The following is a 14,847-nucleotide window of genomic DNA, read 5'->3' as shown; positions in this document are numbered from 1 at the left end:
GACAGATGCACTTTTATGACGGATAGATGCACTTTTATGATGGACAGATGCTCTTTTATGACGGACAGATGCACTTTTATGACGGATAGATGCGCTTTTATGATGGATAGATGCGCTTTTATGACGGATAGATGCGCTTTTATGATGGACAGATGCTCTTTTATGATGGATAGATGCGCTTTTATGACGGATAGATGCGCTTTTATGATGGACAGATGCACTTTTATGATGGACAGATGCGCTTTTATGACGGACAGATGCACTTTTATGATGGATAGATGCGCTTTTATGACGGATAGATGCGCTTTTATGACGGATAGATGCGCTTTTATGATGGACAGATGCACTTTTATGACGGACAGATGCGCTTTTATGACGGATAGATGCGCTTTTATGATGGATAGATGCGCTTTTATGACGGATAGATGCGCTTTTATGACGGATAGATGCACTTTTATGATGGATAGATGCGCTTTTATGACGGATGGATGCTCTTTTATGACGGACAGATGCACTTTTATGATGGATAGATGCACTTTTATGACGGATAGATGCGCTTTTATGACGGATAGATGCGCTTTTATGACGGATAGATGCGCTTTTATGCCGGATAGATGCACTTTTATGATGGATAGATGCACTTTTATGACGGATAGGTGCACTTTTATGATGGATAGATGCACTTTTATGACGGATAGGTGCACTTTTATGATGGATAGATGCACTTTTATGATGGATAGATGCACTTTTATGATGGATAGATGCACTTTTATGATGGATAGATGCACTTTTATGATGGATAGATGCACTTTTATGACGGATAGATGCTCTTTTATGATGGATGGATGCTCTTTTATGGACTTCAAAACAGAAACAGTGATTCACTGCCATTATAAAGAAGAATGTCATACACACCTAGGATGACTTGAGGGTGAGGAAATCATGGGTAATCATCATTTTTGGGTGAACTATCCCTTTTGTGTCGTGTCGAGCCCAGCTCAGCCTCACGTTGTTCCTATATATATATATGCATAGACACGCGCACACACACGCATTTTATGCACATTGTATTTATATTACAAGCATCAGAATTTCATCTTACATTAATATATATATATAAAACACAATTTATGCACTAAATGTCATATTTTTGCTTTTTGCAAAAGTTGAGCGGTTTTTCCCTCTGCGTTCTAACTGTTATACTATGAGCACAAATGTGTCAAATATGATACTAAACATAAACATATATGCAGGTTTTATTCTGTATTTTGGTCTAAATCTAATGAACTGCCAGAAGGTTTTACAGGTGAGTCGCGTGACATACTGGTTCATACTGTTTTATGTGATATGTGTAAATAAAACATTCTGAATCTGCACGTGTTGCTGTGGCGACCGCAGGTGAAACCCGCTCACGCCGCCTAGTGGAGCGGATGGAGAACTGCACTTTAGTTTCTATGTTCTGCTACTACTAGATCACATTTCAGTCTAATGAAACTTCGAATCCGATTCAGAGATGATGTGGATATGTACATTTTCTGACCAGAAGGATTTTAAAAACATCTTGTCGCGGGATTCGAACCAAATTTTCCTGACACCACTTGCGCATTCACGAACTCGAAATGTGTCCGTTTTTAAAAAATCGTTTAAAACCAGTGAATCTGCAGCATCACAAGAAGATAACTCTGATCATCTGCATGAAGAGACAACTTTGTCTCAATATTACAAAACATATATGTAACTTCACTTTTTTTCCTTCACCGGACTGAGACTCGAACCCATACTCGTCTGTTTGACGGTAAGTGACGTGACGACTGAACCACGTGACTCTACACAAGAAAATGAAAATTAATTTACATAAAATTATCAAGATGGAATTGGATTCAGCACTTGAGGGCTAAACTGACACCTTTACCAAAGACCTATATGATATGAGTCTTTGGTGTGTGTGTGTGTGTGTGTGTGTGTGTGTGTGTGTGTATATATATATATATATATATTTGAGGTGCACTCCGATTACTTATGAATGGGAGAAAGTCCCGCCTTCTAAATGAAAGAGCCAATCATTGATTAGTAAAGTCATCACGTCACTGCAGCTACCGTTAGAAGCGCCGGTTGCTATAGAAACAGGCAGAGTTTAGGCGCACGTTTAGAACTGAGCATGCGCAGTCCAGGCTGAAAATTCAGTTTTTTTTTTTTATCATGATTGGAGCGTTTAGAAAATAAAATGTTTGAGACAGTTGTTGTCAGATTTTATTGGGGATTTCAAATATGAAATTTATTCGTTAGCTTGTCAAACAGTTTTGGAGAAATCGATGTTTCCCTATTCAAACGGATGAGGCGTTTCTAAGATGGCCGCCGCCTTTACTGAATATTTTTGGCCACTTGTGTCAAACAAATATAGCAAAATATGTAATTTAATTTGCATTGATTTGAAATGATCTATTTTTTTTATCCTTGGCACTGCAAACATAGATAGATAGATAGATAGATAGATAGATAGATAGATAGATAGATAGATAGATAGATAGATAGATAGATAGATAGATAGATAGATAGATAGATAGATAGATAGATAGATAGATAGATAGATAGATAGATAGATAGATAGATAGATAGATATAGATCTATAGATAGATAGATATAGATATAGATCTATAGATAGATAGATATAGATATAGATCTATAGATAGATAGATATAGATCTATATATAGATAGATATAGATATAGATCTATATATAGATATAGATCTATATATAGATAGATATAGATATAGATCTATATATAGATAGATATAGATATAGATCTATATATAGATAGATATAGATATAGATCTATATATAGATAGATATAGATATAGATCTCTATATATAGATAGATATAGATATAGATCTCTATATATAGATAGATATAGATATAGATCTATATATAGATAGATATAGATATAGATCTATATATAGATAGATATAGATATAGATATAGATAGATAGATATAGATATAGATATATATATATAGATCTATATACCGAGGATAAAATGACAATTCCTATTTAATAAAATTATTTAATGATTTATTATAATGTGTGGGGCAACAAAACATGGCATGCTTGTCTTCTTAAGAATAAATATTGTGTTAGATGTATAAACAAGTTCTTGTATGGACTGTTATTATCTGTGTTTTATCTAATACTGTGTTCAAATAAATAATATAATTTAAATAAAGCGAGTCAATGATTCTTCACTGAACGCCCTCCTGTGGTGAATTAAATGAATAACAGGGCTGTTAATTATAACTCGAGTTTGCATTGATTTCATATTTAACTAATTAATTACACCATGTAAAACGGCAGAATTGCTCCTTATATTTAGTTGTAATGTTTACATCTGTAATGTACATTTAAATGTGGTGAACTGTGTGAATTAAACTCCTGGTAATAATGTGTGTTTTTGTGTATTTTATTGTAATTTTCTCACAGTGCTGAAAGCCTTATGGTGACTTTGAAACACTGAACACACTTAGTTACATTTATTATGAATTATCCTGTGTGGAAACATTTTTTTTAAAGAACTATATTGTTAATCCTATATAAAAATGACCTTGTATGGATTGAAACATCGCTGTGTGTTGTTTTTTGTCCTAGTTTATTATCATAAAGACGAACGGAGCCGTGTCGCCCTCCTGTGGTGAACTGCGTGAATTACACAGCCGCGGTCAGAGGAAAACATCGAATTAAAATATTTTTTAAATATTTAATAAAATATTAATAACCATGTCAAGCAGTAAAACATCTGGAAAATTACCTTTTTTATTTTCTATAAATATATTTTGCGTCTGATGCTGCAATATACTTTTTGAACGGGAGTTTGGCGTCATCCTGTGGTGAGCTGTGGGAATTACACCACCGCGACTTATTCAGAGCCAGAGGAGAACTTAACTGCATTCAATTAATTTGAATTGATTTCATATTATTTAATACATTTATTGATTACCCTGTGAGACAATAATACAACTGGAAAAGTTCGCTTTTGTTTAATAGAAATATATTCTTATAAGATTCGCGTGTGAACGCCCTCCTGTGGTGAATTCTGTGAATTACACTTAATTATTTCTTTTTTTTTTATTTCTTTTTTTTATTTAATAAATTACTGATTATGCTGTACGGCAACAAACCATCTGACACGCATTGAATGTATAAACATTATGAAAAATGGATTGTATTATTCTGTGGGTATTGTTCTGTTCTTCTACCTCCCGATTTGTTCAAATAAAAACATAATATAATTAAAAAAAAGGTAAGTCCAATGTCTTAATCGAATTCTGTGCTGTTAATTATTTGTACCATATGATTTCTAGTAATAACTTGAGTCAGAGGATACTGTGTTAAAATAAATTAAATAAAGCGAGTCAAATGACTCCCGTGGTGAATTAAGTGAATAACAGAGTCAGAGGAAATTATTTTGCATTGATTTCATATTAAATAAATTGTTCGTTACTATATGAAACACATAGTACCCCTTTTATTTATTTAGTAGTATAGTTTTACATCTGTAATATACGCTTGAATTGTAATGTAAACGCCATCCTGTGGTCAAATGTGTGAATTACATCACAGCAATTTATTTCTACAGCAGTAACTCTTGAATTAAATCATTTTTAAATAGATTCAAATTTATTTATTTTTTTAAAAGTATAATGATGTGCACGGATAAATCATTTATAACAAACACGGCAACATTCCATCAATAAACAATTCAAATACATTCATATTTCACGGCCACAACAGTATCAATTATGTAACGTAACATTTTAACGTTATTCGACAGACAATCTTTTTCTCCAGTTCTTTTGTGTTGAATATCACAACATATACACTTTAATCCACGATGTATTTGTTTGTAAAGGCTCTCTTTTTTTGGTAAATAAAAAGACTTTTATTTTGGAAAACGAAATAAAAGCCACCCGGTGGTGACGCTGACCGAGCTCATTTACTTTCTCCCCAGTTATTAAATATGATTTTAAGCGGATTTTGTATAAAGAGTCAGACCTTATGAAGTCCAGCGGGGCGTTTTGGAGGATCTGGATGAGGAAGATGAGCGCGGACTCTTCATCTCTGACCTTCAGACAACAGCAGGACGGAATCAGGTGAGGACTTCTGGCGTGACCTTTGACCCGAATCAAGCCCGCTGGAAATTCATCAGCATCGCACCTTTTTTGCATACACAAAATCGAACAAAAATACACCGATTGTCAACAGAACACACACAGATAGAACAACAGAAAACAAAGTAAATAAATACATTTGTATGTCAATTAAAGTAAACAAATCAAAGGCACTGCAAAATCAAGTCATTCGACTTGCTTTATCATTTACTGAAGATGAAACGGTGTTCAAATACTTTTAAAATACTTCCAAAAAAACAAGAACAATCAGTTTGTTTGTGAAGATATAGTGGAGTCATAAGAGTTATGGTTACATTTGGTAGGATATTATCATTAATAAATGCGCCAATACCTTTCCAAAGTTGTTCAGTGTAATGACCAGCTCAAAATAAATGCAAGACGCTGATTGATATTAATACACAGAGCAAAACTGCATTAAAAACAGTAACATAAAGGGCCCTATTGTAACTGATCTGAGCGCACAATCCGTTCATGTGTTCATAAAATACAGCAATTTAGCACCTAATTCAAAATGGCCGACAGCCGGCTCAGGTGCTCTTAGGGCGTGTCCAGATCATAGACTGTAAATAAATATGGATGTAGTGTCCGTGACGTCACCAATTGGATTCTGAAGAGCAGTTTTGAAGCGTAAAGTCGGGTCGAGCTGGCCGTCGCCATCTTGTCAGCGCGTCATCGCGCGCATAGATATTATGTATATCTATGATCGTGCGTCTCTAATTGAAAATTTTCTAGTGAGCGATCACATCTAAAATTTTCAGTTGGCCAAATTGAATTTTAATTGAATTAAATTGCATCAATTCACAGAAATTAAATTAGGCCAAATGAAAATTTTAGATGTGATCGCTCACTAGAATTTTTTTTTTTACAGTGTACTTAACGTAAATGCAGCTGTTGACTTGACTATTTATGCCATAATGACACAGTAGTTAAATAACTCAGTGTTTCTCAAACTTTTTCTGCCATTCCCCACTTCGGAGGTAGGAAAGGGTTCCGAGCCCCACCTGTCCCCAACAAAACCCCAACAAAATAAGTTAATAAGTTAAAAATAATACAAGTTAATAAACTAGGCTTTAAGTTTAACTGTTAAAATGTATTTTATTAACATCACATTTTAAAAACTTAACATCAAATAACCGCATTAAAAACTTTCAAATAGAGAAAATGAAAGTGCAATTATATTATCACTTTGCATGAAATAAGACTCAAAAGTAGATAAAAAAAATTGTGTTTGCATTTAGCCTCTGATAACATCGAATTCAGAAACTGAGAAAAACAAGTGTGGACTAACGTTAACGTTAGTTGTGCTTTGATTAATTTTGTCACTTTGCAAACTCCATGCATAAAAAATATGTAAAAAAAATTATCTCAAATTGAGCCGGAGGTGGTAAATTCCTAATAATGTACGTATTTTTTTAGGTATTTTAATAAGATAGATACCTAAAATACGTTGCGCATACAGCTCAACTAACGCGATCGTTATAAAGGTGTTTGAACAACAAAACACATCCACTTGCACATATTTGACAATCGGAATATCAGATATATCCTGCTATAGCTAACAAATGTGTGAAATTTTGAATAAAAAAGGAATTAAAAGCAGATCATCAGTCATTCAGCGCTATTGTGGCTGCGGTGTGACAAGCAATGAATGACGCGTCTCCATGGGAACCATAATGTGATACTAGGATCAATAACGGTCGCCTTGAAAAACGTTTAAACTTAAGTGTGAAAAGGTTAAGTAAGGCTTACATTTAAATGTGTCTTTGTTTTTTTGTTTTGAGTGTATGGTCAATAAATAAAGGAATTAAAAAGATGGTCATGTCTCTATTCCCACCCCACCACACTTTGAGAAACGCTGAGCTAACTTAACAGCTAACTTAGCAATACGGGTACCTTCGTTTGGTCAGGATTTTTCTTTTTTTTGCCTGGTGTCGACCAACAATGTCGATTTTCCGTCAGCTTTCTCCAACAATTCACACTCCAACCATTCATCCCAGCGACTGCGCAAAGTAGTGAACAAATTGGTGTGGTGGGCGAGGGGGTACATTACAGATTATTTAAAATATGATACTATCTTTATTGCTGGCAAATTACATTACGGTAATAAAGAAAATGAACAAAAGTATTAATTCGGAATATTTCTTATTTATTTTAATAGACTTTTTAAAAGACTCAATTTGTAATTCACTCAAATCACCACAGGAGGGAGAAACTCTTTTAAGTTCATTAAACTCGATTTGTGATTCACTCAAATCACCACAGGAGGCGAAACTCTTTTTAGATCTTCTGATATTTTTGTATATATACATTTATTTAAAAACCTACAAAATTACACAAAATTGATAATATATTTATTTATAACACAAGCTTAGCATTTATAAGTTTGCATATTTCAATGTCAAATTTCAAGCAGCTTTCACACATCACGTTAGAAATAATTTCTACAAGTGTAGCTCTGGTTTTCCCATAATTTAATAATAAATCATAAAATATGTTTGGTGTGTTTGTTTCTGGACAGAGTAGGCAATGAGTTCTCAATCAATGATGAGCATCTTTTACCAGCTTAAACACATTAAGATGAACTTTAAATCTGAAGCATCATCTCTCAGCGATACACACCTAATGAGTCGATTATAACACAAAGATCTCCATAAAACTCAAGAACAGCGTCAGCGTCTCAGACTCAGAGGCTCATGAGATGAGCTGTGGATCTTCAATCATTGAGTCCTGGTGAAGCCGTTCCTCATGAAAGGATTTCTTTAGTTTCATTGGTTCTGAATGATTAAGACAAAACTCCTGCCAAACAGAAGAGATTTCCAGACGATCACTTATTTTGCACTTGACTTCCACTTACCCTAAAAAATACGGTGTTTTGCCTGAGTATGCAAGTGTTAAATTAGGCTAGATGTTTTGGAATTAGGTCAGTGACCAAACTTTTACCCAAAAGTATATTGGCAATGTGGATGTAGAAACTGAAGTGCAGTTCTCCGTCCGCTACACTAGGGGGCGCACGCGGCTTTCACGTTCAGTCTGACACACCAACAGATTCTTGACAACACGACGACGCTTTCCCTGTTTCACAACTAACGCGTGTAGGGACTGTTTTAAGTGCAGATGACAGCTCAGCGACAGACTCTAATGTTACTCAACAGCTCATAAACAAACAAAACCGGCACACGCTGCGATAAAGTAACGCGACAGGAAACCGGGTGCCGCGCGACTCACCTGTAAGTATCAACAAACATTTCTCTTTTAAAATATCTAGTACAAACGGGCAACTAGTACATGGGATCTCTAACCAAAGGTGTTGTTGTTTGACAGCTAAGCATGTTTGAATGCATTTGCATCTTCTATAAAGGGTTATCACATGCTTTGTTTGCATGGGCTGAAACCGAAAATCAATAGGGCATTATTTGAGGGGCCATTTGTAGTGTGTCCGAAACCATAGTGGACGTTATTGAGTGCACTCATTCTATCCCACAATGCACCGTTTGAACAGCCGATGTACATCATCATATATCAATCCATGTGTCTTTGTTTACTGTTGCTTATTGTGAAGGAAAATCTCATTTAACTCTAAATGGACAAATATTTCTAATTATATACTGGAACAACAAACATTTGTTTTGTTAAAACTGCAGTTCATAACTGCGCTCTCGCCGTTAATAAACAGAACTGCGTCTTGCGGATGAACATTGCAGCCGGAGCTACTTCTCTCTGTTTATGTTTATGGCGAGTTGCGCAGGGACTGTGCTCCTCCGCGGCGGTTCCTACCAGACCGGCCTGAAATAGTCCCAATGTAAACACTTATTATAAGTGTACCACAATGATTCAGGGTAAGACAAAAACAGCGTTTGGAAAATGGATTCATGTTGTACATTCTCATTATATAATTTTTGTAAATATTGAACACAAAAAAAGTTAGCTTTAAATATCATCATCATAAACAAAACAAAATCTATGCTTTCAGGTTCCTTTAATCCCTCCCTATTCTAGTTTATGCTACTCTAACCAATGCATTTTGAGCACTTTTGTGTTTATTGTGTTTATTTGTGTACACTTTTACTATAGTGTTCTTGGGATTAGTCATCCTGTTTTCATTTGATTAATGAAATAAACATTATAGCGTGCCTTCCATCCAATAAATCACAATAATCTTTGTGCTTTTTTACTATTGATATGAACAAAGTCTCAGATTTCAAATTACGTCCATTTTATTACGAAATTCAAAAACATAAATACCATTTTGTCGCACTCGTGCGCAGCTCAAAAGAAGCGTGAGCGCGCACCGCCCATCTCACGTGAACTCATCCGCTTTAATATCGGTTTCAGCGCAAAATAAACATGAATGAGCATCCGAAAGTGTTAAAAGACACAGTACAACTTTCCAAAATCTGTATCATGTCACACGGAATCGCTTAGTTTTTCAACTGCGTCAGTCAGTAAAACAGCTTGTGAACAACGTCATGTCACATTTACCTCAGAAAAACCACATCCAGTCACTAGCGTAGCTAAATTATTATTTTTTTAATAATACTATTTTCTAACGTTTAACAATTCTTCAAAAATTATTTTAAATGTGATTTATTTTGTCATGCATTAGAACTCCGTTCTAATATTAATACAAATATGCTAATTCGTATCTTCAGTTATGTCACGCCAGTAGTAATGTTATGTTCTTCTCCGCTGCAATATCCGGATTCGAATCCAACTAGCAGCGCGTCGCACTCAAACACCAGCACTTATTTTAAAAATATATATAATTTAAGCAAATTTTATACACTTAAAGCAATATCATATCGCATATCGCATTATTTAAGCAGGTATTGCATACCGCATTTTTCCTCAATATTGCGCAGCCCTAAGAATCAAAATCGAATCGAATTGTGAAAGTTGTGTCAATACTCAGCCCTAATATACACTGCTGTATTGCAAAGAATTGAATTAATAACATTGTAGTTTGTACGATTAATGAACCACCAGTTTATCCAGCTCTACTGGTGTATATCATTAGGTCAGTTCATTTCATTTCATTTTAAAATAAATGTATTTACTTTTTAAAATATTTTCAACATATTTTAATTAATAATAATATATATTTTTTAGAAGCTTTTAAAAACGAATTTTATTGAATAATTTTTAATTTAATGTTAAACAATTGGATTTAAGATACTTTTTTTTTTTTTTTTTTTTAATGTGTGCCTATGGGTTTACTTTAAAACCAACAAAATAGCCTCTCTCACTGTGAGACGGCAGTGGTCCAGTGGGCAGAGCTTGTGCTGTGAGAATCAAGCCTGACGCAGGAGACCTGGGTTCAAACCCCAGCCCTGCTACAGAAATTTTGTGTCCGCATGTTTTTTGGATTTTTTTTTACATTGTAAATTATTATTATTTTTTTTATTAAAAAAAGAAAAAAATTTAACAAAAAAAATATTTCCCCTCTTTGCTGTCCTCCCTTCCTTCCTTTCTCTCTCAGGCCCGCCTCTCTTTCTCTCAGGCCCGCCTCTCTTTCCTCCTGGCACACGCCCACCTCTCGATCCGGCCTTCATCTCTCACACTGTGGTTGTTTCACCGCCCCAGGTATGTGTGTTAGTCCGTGTCTGTTTTGCTTCTGGTCCGTGTTTTTCTCGGCTGTAGCCGGTCTGTTTTACCGCCCCAGAGAACCCGTCTCGTACTGAGTATCCGGTTTCCTTCGCCACTTCACCTCTTATTCTGTGTACCGCCCCAGGTACTTTTGCTGTTGCCACAGCTTTCTGTCTTTGGTGTGATCCCCACACACACCGAGGTGGGGTTTGAACCCATGCCTCTAGCGCAGCCTTGTCCGCAACCAACGTGTGTTTAGCCACTAGTGCCATCGTGGCTTTCACACTGAGAGCTGCCGTTTGGGCCACTTTGTCTGATTTCACCACAGCGATTTAACTTAAGAAATATTGGGATTCGAACCCAGGTCTCCAAGATGAAAGCGCAACGCTTTAACTCCTGAGCCACTGACTCTGAGGAGAGTTTGATGTTCTGCTCAAGCTTTTATTGAGAGCTCTGCTTTAAATAATGAAAAACACTTACATTTGTGGGGTTTGAACCCAGACTTTCATGCTTGACAGATGAACAATCATCCACTGAGCCACAGAGCTTGTGATTTTGGGGTTTTTTGATGTTAAGTTTTGCTGCAGCATCAATAACAATTTAACGTAAGCAATAGTGGGATTTGAACCCATGACTCCAAGACGAAAGGGTAACGCTTTAACTCCTGAGCCACTGAATCTGTGGTGTGTTTTGGACGGTGTTTTATTGAGAGCTTTGTTTTATGTAATGAAAATTATGCACATTGGGGGATTTGAACCTAGACTTTCAAATGTAAAGACAAACAATTCTCCTCCAGCAGTTTGATTTAAGGATCATTAGATTTTATGTCTAGCTACAGCATTAATTACTGCAACATTTGAACAAGCTCTGAATCTGTTCAAGTGTGTGTGAAGGCTGTTTTGGATGTGGTTTTATTAATGTCATGAGATATTGAAACAAATGTATAATCGTTGTACATGTATGAAACATTATTTGCTTATTCAGTGAGTTTTTCTTTCATTTAGATCCAGAGTCCATCACACCTGCCTGAAGGTTCTAGTAATGCTTGATTTGCTGCTTCAGGTGTTTTTGATCAGGTTGGAGCTAAACTCAGGAAAGTGGCTCATCAGGATCGGTGCCATTTGGGACAGGGCCAAATAAAGCACTTCATGTGCACTTTCAGTGTTATTTTTAAATGTAAATGCAGACACACCTAATGTCCACAAGGGGGACACACTGATCAGATCTCACTCCTGTGCCTGAAATATTCATCAGTTTAGTTGTTATAGCAGTGATTAGTTTGTACATATAACATTTTGATACAGGCTTCATACAAGTATATTTATTCAATCAAATAACCAATAAATGCACAAAGAGTGACCAATCCCTCTGACCTGCCATATGCTCTGGGACCATTTTTGGGATTTCCGCCTGGATTTGCCCTACCCAAATTGAAAAGCTTCCCATAAACACATACAGTGGTCTAAATACACAATTTTGGTGATTACATAATTTCGGAAAAACTCATATTCCTCCATTCAGATTCATTTGAATAAATCTTGCATACATGATCCAGAAAAAAATATTTTTTAAAATCTAGTGGAAACGGCCAAAACTGTCTGCAGTCTGAGTTACACACTTTCAAAAATGAATTTATAACCAAAAGAAAATCAAAAAGCGCCTCTTTTTGGGGGGGGGAGGGGGGGGGGGTAGTAGTATTACAGGTCAGACAACATGTTTATCACTTTTAGCAGTGTTTTATGTAACTTCAAATGGTTTCCTGTAAAATGACGCCAACATTGTGTATTTAGAGACGACTGTATGTGGGTATAGGAAGCTTTTCAATTCGGGTCGTCCAAATCCAGGTCAGAAATGGTACCAGAGAAATTTAGTGTAAAGTTACTTTGTGTAAAACAAATGCCAAAGTGATGCACATGTCCATGACTCTAAGCTTTCAAATGGTACCACATGGTCAGAGCTCCTCCACAGACATTTACAATGTAAAGTATATACTTGATGATATACTGTGCAGAGGTTAAGAGGTTAACCTGTGTAAAAAAGTGACATTTGTCTTTGTATTTCTGTGTAGATCAGTTAGGCTGACTTTCCAGCCCGTTCCCCCAAACAAACATCTGAGAGGTGAATATACTCCTGCTCACTGCCGCCCTCCTCCATCATATGCCAGAGCTTCAGAAAGAGCCGTGGATTGGGAAGCGCTCAGCATCAGATGCTCCTCCAGGAGGCGGTGAATCTTCTGATCTCCTCAATCTGCTATGATCATCAGCAACAAGAGGATCTCCAAGAGCCACCTCAACACATTAGCATCATGTCATGATAATATAGTCATACATGTCATTTAACAGTCAGTTCTATGCCCATCCATTTACATAAACAAACTCACAACTACTTTTACCCAACTAAAAGTGTTTTGGAAGATCTTTTGTCCTGTATTTTGTGTGTTTACCTCTGAGCGTGTGCTTTTTAGCTCAACACAACACAAGTTTTCCCCTTCAGTTGAGGCTGATCTGGTTCATTCACTGAAACTCACAGATCCTCCATGTTTCTCTGCTGTTCTGATAAACCGAGACATTTGTTGTGAAATGTATTACATTTAAATCTAACTCTCACCTTCGACGGCCATCTTGTTTGTCGACTCGTTTGACGTTGATACACTTGTTGACCACAAGAGGAAGTCGTTGGTAATTTGGCGTATGCGCTTTTAATACAAGAAATAGGGACTTTTGCTTAAGTATGAGTATGTTAAAGTATGCATGACCTTTATAAAATATAGCCAGTGACCAAATTTGAAACATCTTTGAAACTGCAGGCATAATAATTCGAATATGATTTGTGTGGTAGAAACGGAAGCGCTGTTTTTCATCCGCTCCACTAGGCGGCGCAAGCGGCTTCTGCTTCGGGTGCTTGGCGACATGAAGTTTGTTTTGTGCCAACAACACGTATAGTAAACAGTTTAAATACATATCCTGAGGATGACAGCTTTATGACAGTATTTTAATATCAATAACCAGCACATATCCCAGCCATCAACAAATAAAACCGACACACGCTTCGATAAAACGCAGGAATCGAGTGACGCGACTCACCTGTAAGTATCATGTACAGTCTCTTGCATTATCCTTATTAAGTCCTTATTCTTTGCGCTTTATGTTTAATTTTAGATAAGTCATTAAGTATTGATACGTCATTGTGTTTTGTGATTGATTATAGCAGGCCTGTGTGTGTTTATTCAATGTTATGTCAAATGTAATGTGTTGTTGTTAATGCGTTTCCACGCGAACACTCAAACACAAACATGGACTAAAGCCAGATTTCCAGAGAATCACGATGAGGTTTTTAACCTAAAAGCTTATTTAAAAGGATATCAATTTTTTATCACGGACTTTGTTTACTTGCTAAACTCACTGACAGCTTTAGAAGAACCAATGAATTGTTGCTTTACCTTTATAAGTGTTCAAATAATCATCTTCTAATGTTCGTATGATGAAATAGATGTCTGCTGTTCCTGCTGTTTCATGCTTTTGTAGAGTTGTTGTGTGCAAAATATTTAAATATGTCTACATGTCATTTTTTTACGTGTGACCCTGGACCACAAAACCAGTCAATATTTTAAAAAATTGAGATGAAAGATGAATAAATAAGCTTTATATTGATGCATGGTTTATTAGGACATGACAATATTGGGCCGAGATATATTCAACTATTTGAAAAATTCGAAAATAATCAAAATGTTTTATGTTGTTTTACTAATAATTTTTGATGTATTATTTATGGTAGGAAATGTACTAAATATCTTAATGGAACATGATCTTTACTTAATATCCCAATGATTTTTGGCATAAAAGAAAACTCGATAATTTTGACCCAAACTATGTTTTGTTGGGTATTGCCACAAATATACCTGTGCGCCTTATGGGTCACATTTATCCATTTTTATTTAGACTAGCTTTATAATTGTGATATTGAGATATGAAGTGATGCCTGTATTGATGTTCCTCTACAGAATACAGGATGTGTTTGGATCATCAGAAGCAGACTGTGGGACGTGTGGCCGGTGACTGTAATGATGGACTTCTGCTCATGGACA

The 14,847-nt window shown here is 35.8% G+C and overlaps 1 long non-coding RNA gene across 2 annotated transcripts; it reads left to right on the top strand.

Annotated features, from left to right (window-relative positions):
* Nucleotides 1–8,207: 8,207 nt before the first annotated feature.
* On the top strand, nucleotides 8,208–14,413 carry LOC307126432. Of its 2 annotated transcripts, none has more exons than XR_013816493.1 (3): nucleotides 8,208–8,407; nucleotides 10,657–10,760; nucleotides 12,832–14,413. It is a non-coding gene; the product is annotated as an uncharacterized lncRNA (long non-coding RNA). The 2 variants fall into 2 exon arrangements; XR_013816494.1 differs by lacking the exon at nucleotides 12,832–14,413 and adding an exon at nucleotides 11,768–11,888 and having other exon boundaries at nucleotides 8,268–8,407.
* Nucleotides 14,414–14,847: the final 434 nt, after the last annotated feature.

Source organism: Gobio gobio (assembly GCF_949357685.1).
Source record: "Gobio gobio genome assembly, chromosome: 5".
In the NCBI taxonomy this organism is placed as follows: Eukaryota; Metazoa; Chordata; class Actinopteri; order Cypriniformes; family Gobionidae; genus Gobio; species Gobio gobio.
The sequence above is the reverse complement of the archived record's forward strand: the minus strand, read 5'-3'. Positions and strand labels throughout refer to the sequence as shown.